Source organism: Natrix helvetica (assembly GCF_964273705.1).
Source record: "Natrix helvetica genome assembly, chromosome: 2".
NCBI lineage: Eukaryota > Metazoa > Chordata > Lepidosauria > Squamata > Natricidae > Natrix > Natrix helvetica.
In genome coordinates this window covers 271,867,985-271,875,980 of record NC_138552.1, presented here as the reverse complement: position 1 = coordinate 271,875,980, position 7,996 = coordinate 271,867,985, and positions in this window count along the sequence as shown.

Below are 7,996 nucleotides of genomic sequence, written 5' to 3'. Positions count from 1 at the left end.
TAGTCCTTGACTTACAACAGTTTATTTAGTGACCATTCAAAGTTACAACAGCACTGAAAAAGTGACCTGTGACCGTTTTTCACACTTACAACCTTTGCAGCATCCCCGTGATCATTTGATCAAAATTCAGCCGCTTGGCAACTGGGTTCATATTTATGACCGTTGCTGTGTCCAAGGTCATCTGATCACATTTTGCGACCTTCTGACAAAACAAAGTCAACGGAGAAGCCTGATTCATTTAACAGCTGAGTTACTAACTAGTCAACTGCACTGCTCCATTTAACAACCGACAAGAAAGGCCGTAAAATCAGGCGAAACAAATATCTCATTTATCAACAGGAATTTGGCCTCAGTTGTTGTAAGTTGAGGACTATCTGTAAACAGCAGCCCAATTAAAGAACTACCAAGACCACTTCCACCAACACCAAAAGGCACACCACTGAGAGTAAATGAATGAGACCAAACCCCATTCCCTTCTAACGTGGATTATGATGTTACCTAGTTTGGTAATGAAAAGTCTGCAAAAAAAATAACCAAGCTCAAAGAGCACAAAGGACACCACAGTTCAGCCCTGAGCTACAAATATTTTATCAGAAAGCAGAATAGGAATAAAATGCCAGTTTTCTCAGCAAGATGCATAGTGGAATCCCTTAAAGCAGGGGTCCCCAAGCTGTGGGCCATAGCCATTTGCAACCGGGATGCGGAAATGGCCGACAAACACAAGTGTGCGCACACATCCTCACTTGTGCGAGCAGTGGGTAAGAGTGAGCATTGTGTGAACAACAGGCACACATGCACGGTGCTTGTACAAATGGAGCTGCATGTGCACCCTTGCTTGTTGGCCAATCAAAACCATCCCATTCTCCCCGCGGGTTCGCAAAACCAGACACATTGGGGTACGATTACTGCTGGGACCATTGCTTTTTGATTTGTTCATAAAGGATCTTGACTTCAAAGTAAGCAGTATGCTGGCCAATTTGCGGATCATACTATTCTTTGTGGTAAAAATTAGAAGTCATTGTGAAGTGTTCCAGAAGAATGTTTCTCATTTGGGTGAACAATCAATACAATACAATACAATACAATACAATAGCAGAGTTGGAAGGGACCTTGGAGGTCTTCTAGTCCAACCCCCTGCCTAGGCAGGAAACCCTATACCGTTTTAGACAGATGGCTATCCAACATCTTCTCAAAGACTTCCAGTGTTGGGGCATTCACAACTTCTGGAGGCAAGCTGTTCCACTGATTAATTGTTCTAACTGTCAGGAAGTTTCTCCTCAGTTCTAAGTTGCTTCTCTCCTTGATTAGTTTCCACCCATTGCTTCTTGTTCTGCCCTCAGGTGCCTTGGAGAATAGGTTGACTCTCTCTTCTTTGTGGCAACCCCTGAGATATTGGAAGACTGCTATCATGTCTCCCCTAGTCCTTCTTTCTATTAAACTAGACATACCCAGTTCCTGCAACCGTTCTTCATATGTTTTAGTCTCCAGTCCCCTAATCATCTTTGTTGCTCTTCTCTGCACTCTTTCTAGAGTCTCCACATCTTTTCTACATCGTGGTGACCAAAACTGAATGCAGTATTCCAAGTGTGGCCTTACCAAGGCATTATAAAGTGGTATTAACACTTCACATGATCTTGATTCTATCCCTCTGTTAATGCACCCTAGAACTGTGTTGGCTTTTTTGGCAGCTGCTGCACACTGCAGGCTCATATTTAAATGGTTGTCCACTAGGACTCCAAGATCCCTTTCACAGTTACTACTGTTGAGCAAGGTACCACCTATACTGTACCTGTGCATTTCATTTTTCTTGCCTAAATGTAGAACCTTACTCTTTTCACCATTGAATTTCATTTTATTGATAGTGCCCAATGTTCACGTTTGTCAAGATCCTTCTGTATCTTTAGCCTATCTTCTGGAATGTTGGCTATTCCTGCCAGCTTGGTGTCATCTGCAAATTTGATGAGTTCAATCAACTGCATGCAAATCTAATTCAATTTAAGGAAGCGTACATTTATGTACCTTGGGGCAACCAAAACTAACATGTATGCACTGATAGAGTCTGAGCTGTCTTTAATGATCTTAGTGTCACTATTAGATAGGTGGATGATAATGACTGTGTAGCAGCTGTAAATTCCAACCTAAGAATTAAGTATCTGCAAAAGTATTCAATATAGGAACAAAACATTACACTTCCATCTGAACCACATCTCAAAGCTCCTCCTGGGCTATTCCAGGGACCGTTTTGAAGTTTCTGGGAGTAAATTTATTTATCTGTTGGATTTATAGGGCTGCCCACTCAAACGGTTTGATTCAGGGGGGTATACAAGAGAAAAAAAGAACTGTCACGTTCTGGTGTCCCGCGTAAGAAAAGCAAACAACACAGGTTGGTGCTAAAATTTTTATCTGGAAATGCAGACCCGACACGAAGCAACCATCCAAAAGGAATTAAAGTTTGTGCTGCCATGGTTAGTTCACTCACCCCCTATATTGTGCTCCGCCTGCCTTGTGTGTACACCACTCTCCTCGTAATGACTGCTTGCCGCTAATGCGGCCACCACAGACCAACGATGCCCCTCGCCGCCCATCCTGGCTTATCTCGCTCAGTTTCCTGCTTCCACCCACGACCCGACAATCAGCTGTTTCCCTTCATGATCAGCCGGGTACAGTCTGGGCCCTGCTAGCCAGGCGGCAGCCCCGGGGAGGCAGGAGCAACATGACGCGGGCCGTGGGAGTGTGTCTGGAACACTGTCTCAGGCGGCGGCTCCTCCCCATCAGGCTAGTGTGGTTGTTAATATCCGTGCCCAGTTGTCCACTCCTGCCCCACCCAAATGGCGGCCCCGGGCTGTCTGGTGGTCTGGGGCTGACAAGAGCAAGAAGCAAGAGAACCACACAATATTCAAGTATATATCATATATAAATATAAACTCTGAAGTGGCAGCCAAACATAACAAAACAACTGAAAGGGGACTCCCACTCAGCTGGACCTAAATGCCTGAGGAAAAAGCCAGGTCTTTTGTCATTTTCATAATAATAATAATAATAATAAATTTGGATTTATTAGCCGCTCCCTTTCCAAGTAGGACTCGGGGCGGCGTACAATGGAGCATATAACATAAAATACATAACAACACCAAACGTACATACATACACAACACATATACATATACACGGAGGAGGAAACAAATTACAACAATAGACAGTTAAAAATCTACTTTAAAATACCCCAATTGTAAAAACCCAATAAAATTAATATTTAAGAACAATTTAAAAAACAGTTTGGAGGAATGGGAAAATTACGATTGCGATTGAGCCAGGCCGGATAATTGAAAGAGGTGGGTCTTCAGCTGTACACGGAAGGAGCGGAGATCGGAAGTAATCCTGATGTCACGGGGGAGGTCATTCCATAGGGCTGGGCCCATCACAGAGAAGGCTCTGCTCCTGGGTGTCGCCCCCCGACACTGTTTGGCGGACGGCACCCGGAGAAGTCCCTCTCTGTGTGAGCGAATTGGTCGTAGGGATGTGTGGGGCAGGATGCGATCCTGCATATAACTAGGCCCTGTGCCATGGAGCGCTTTAAAGATCATAATCAAAACCTTGAAACGCACTCGGTAGACCACAGGCAGCCAGTGCAGCTCGCGCAGGAGAGGTGTTACAGGGGAGTATCTGGTCCTCCCCATAATCACCCGCGCGGCCGCGTTCTGGACCAACTGTAGTCTCCGAGTGCATCTCAAGGGAAGCCCCATGTAGAGAGCATTGCAGTAATCCAGGCGAGACGTCACTAGCGCATGGGTGACTGTGCGTAGGGCATCCCGGTCCAATAAGGGGCGCAATTGGCGCATCAGGCGAACCTGATGGAACGCCCCCCTTGCCACGGCTGTTACATGGTTATCCATGGACAGCCGGGTATCCAGGAGGACGCCCAAATTGCGCACCTGTTCCATGGGGGCTAGTTGGACGCCCCCGATGGCCAGAGATGGAAGCACCTGGTTGAACCGGGAGGCCGGAAGCCACAGCCACTCCGTCTTGGAAGGGTTGAGTTTTAGTCGGTTGCCATCCATCCAGACCCGTACGGCCTCCAGGCACCGGGACATCATTTCGACGGCCTCATTGGGGTGGTTCGGAGTGGAAATGTATAGCTGAGTATCATCAGCATACAGATGATATCCCACTCCAAAACCACGGATGATCTCGCCCAGCGGTTTCATATATGTGTTGAACAGGAGGGGCGAGAGCACCGATCCCTGTGGCACTCCACATGTGAGTGGCCTCCGGGTCGAACTCTGCTCCCCTGTCAACACACGTTGCGTCCGACCAGAGAGGTAGGAGCCAAACCACCGTAAAACGGTGCCTCTGACTCCCAGCCCCTCTAGCCGGTGCAACAGGATACCATGGTCGATGGTATCGAACGCCGCCGAGAGATCTAATAGGACCAGGATAGAGGAACAACCCCTATCTCTGGCCCTCCAGAGATCATCGACGAATGCGACCAAGGCCGTCTCCGTGCTGTGCCCGGGTCGGAAGCCGGACTGGCGCGGGTCTAGATAATCATTTTCCTCCAGGTGACGTGGGAACTGCTGTGCTACCACACTCTCTACAACCTTCGCTAAAAAAGGAAGGTTGGAGACTGGACGATAATTGACTAGGTCCGTTGGGTCCAGGGAAGGCTTCTTGAGCAGGGGCCTCACCACCGCCTCTTTCAAGGCGGCCGGTAGAGACCCCTCACCCAACGAGGCGTTCACCAGGCCCAGGAGCCAGTCGCGCGTAACCTCCCAGGATGCCAGTACAAGCCAGGAGGGACACGGGTCCAATAAACATGTGGTGGGTCGCAGACGTCCACGCAACCTGTCCAAATCCTCGATGGCAACCGAGTCAAACTCCTCCCAAAGCGGTCCCTCAAGACTCGCAACGGGCGTCTCTACTGAACCACTGAAAGGGGTCCATCCCATCCGGATTTGAGCGACTTTGTCCTGTAGATAAAGGTGAGCAGGGTTTGTTTATTGAGGGGAGATTGTTTCAGAGGGGTCTACAACAATTTGCCCAATTTGCCACAGCCAACTTGCCATGGCCACTCACTGCAGGACAAGAGTGACACTAATATCAAAGAAATAGCGGAGTTCTAAAGAAAGGATGGAAAAGGAGGGACAAAAATGAAATGTGAATGACAAACATTAAAATATTTTTAAATTTATTTTAAATAATTAAACTTGAGTTGTTAAATTGTCTGACAGTGAGTTGTCCCATGGCGAGTTGGCTTTGGCAGGTTTTCCTGTAGCAAGTTGGTTGCTATGAGTTGGTTCTGGGTGAGTTGGCCATGGTAAGTTGTCCCATTCTGGTTTCAGAGCACAGCTGCAGCCTTAGAAAAGGCGGGTTTCCTCGGTCCCATAAGGTAGAAAAGTTTCAATGATGGCACCTGTAGCATGCCCTCCTTATGGCAACTTGTGTGGTGGGCAGATGACACCTGCAGGTAACCCAGTGTTTTGCTACGTAGGGCTTTAAAGGTGATAGTCAGCACTTGAATCATACCCAGAAATCATTAGAATACATCATAATGTAACAGTTACATGGGCACATCAAACTGTGGCCAGAGCTACGCACGCTGCTCCATTCTAGATTAAAGGAAGCTGGATAGTCTTCAGGAGCAGTCCCATATAGAGTGCATGAGAGTAGTCCAATTGAAAAATGACTAAAGCATGAATGATCAGGGCCTTCCAGAATGGATGCAATTGAGGCATAAGATACAGTTGTGTAAATGTTTCCTAGCTACACATATGGTCATCTTTTTGAACAGGAGCTGTGTGTCCAGAAGTGCCAGATTGCGCACCGAGTCTGAATGGGATAGTGCTGCCCCATCAAGAACCAAAGGTGGAAATATTTTATTTTTTTAAAATAATTTTTATTGAATGTTTTAATCTTTAAAAACAAAAAGAAAAACACAACAAGAAAAAGCAAAACATACATAACAATATAAAGTAATTATACAGCCTTCCATAAAGATGGAAATATTCTAATTCCCAGACTCGGGGGACCCCACTTAATTTTGACAGGGTTAAGCTGTAGCATGTTCTTCCCCATCCATACTGTCAGTCTCAACACTAAGGTAGGACCTCAACCGCTTCACTTGGATGGCCAGGAATAGAGATGCATAACTAGTCCAATCTGCATATTGATGACACCTCACCTCTTCTGGCAGATGGCCTCACCCAGTAGTTTCATGTAGACATTGAAAAGGTGCCCACAAAGCAGAGGCCTAGGGCTCAACCATTCCCTTTCCACCAGTGCCATCTTGAAGCACCCAAAGAGGAAGGGTGACATCCTCCACAAAATCATGCCACATAATTCCCTTAAATTCCCAGAAAGTTACCATGGATGAAGGTATCAAAGGCCACTGAGAGATCAGAATACTCCTGTCCGAGGCTTAGAGTCCCACCACTCCTGTTTCAGGCTCAGCCTAGAAAGGGCAGATTTGTGACTGGATGAAAGTTGGTCAAATCAGCTGGATCCAAGAATGGCCTCTTGAGAAGAAAGAACCTTTCATTCATTGGCATCCTTCAGTCTCAAAAGACTATGGTATCGTTCTCTGGAAAGAGGTCCTAAAACAGCATCTGGTACGGCTAAAAAGGCCAATTCGGGAGTGGCAATCCCTCTCACACTGAGGGCAGATACATTCTGTCCCCTGCCCAGCCCCCAGATTTCGCTGGTTCCGGGACTGCCTCTTTGCCTCAGCCTACCGAACAAGTGTCTCTTCGAATTGGAGAAGAACATGCTGCGTCTTTAGCCTCCAAGCTGAACAATCAGAGGTCAAGGTTCCCCAGCTGTTAATGTCCATTCCCAAGGCCTTTAGATCCCTCTTGCAGATATCCTTGAATCACCACCTTTCAAAGCCAGCATAATCGCCCCTCTCTCAAAGAGGCATTTACCATCATATTGCATGTGATGGTAAATGCTTGTATGTAATTAGCAAACATTATATTGCTAATTAGAGCTTATAAAACTTAATGCTAGACCAATCTGGAATATTATTCAACTGTCTGGAATCCCTACCATATATCTGACATCAGTACAATCAAGCGGGTTCAGAAGTATTTCACAAGAAAAGTTTTGGACTCTTCTGTACAAAATAAAATTCCCTATGCTACTAGGCTCAAAATTCTCAGTTTGGATAACTCAGAATTGTGTCACAAATTGACTTCCTTACGTGGACTTTACTTCATACTTAAGTGGTCAGTAGAGGGGGTGTGAATAAGTGCACTAACATGCCTTTTGTCCTTGTCCTTGTATTTTTTTATTTTATTCTTGTTCTCGTTTTTGTTTGACAAATTCTAATAAATAAATAAAATAAGCAAAATTCAATCCCTTAAAGCAAAAGCTCGTGAATTAATTTTTATTCACTTTAGCAGCCTTGCAGGAAAGATGCCCATGGCTTCTGGACAGGAGTTTGGGCAGAAAAAGCTGACAGCCCTTCAGTTAAACCATGGGCAACTTCTACCCTGTTCACAGAACATGCTTCTCTTCCTTTTCTTGCCACCCTTAGTGGAAGGGCATGATGGGGAGGGAGAAGCAGGGGAGAAGATCTCCTTTGTTGCTAGTTCTCCAATCCTTTGGAGTGATCATTCAATGGGATCAGAGAAAAGACCAGAGACCTGCAGTCTTCTGCTGCCAGAAACCAAAGGAAGCCTTTAGCTGTATCTTTCTCCTCTTTTCCCCCTTGCCTTGGAGTATAGACAGAATTCCTATTCTGCTTTATTGCCAAAGCAATGTAAAGGGTAGGAGTACAGTCCACACTTCTTTAAGCTGGCATGTTTTCTGCAAGTCTCACACTGGAGAGCAGCAATTTAGTGCTGCCCTGCTGAAGAGCTCCAAGATGCATTTTGGCTTGATCCCACAGGGCCATTCTTATATTGTTATGTTAAAGATGTAATTCATTAAGCCTATTCAGTTGGGGTTTGCCATGTTTGTACAGGAGCTATGGAGTATGCAGTGTGAAATTGCTGGCAAC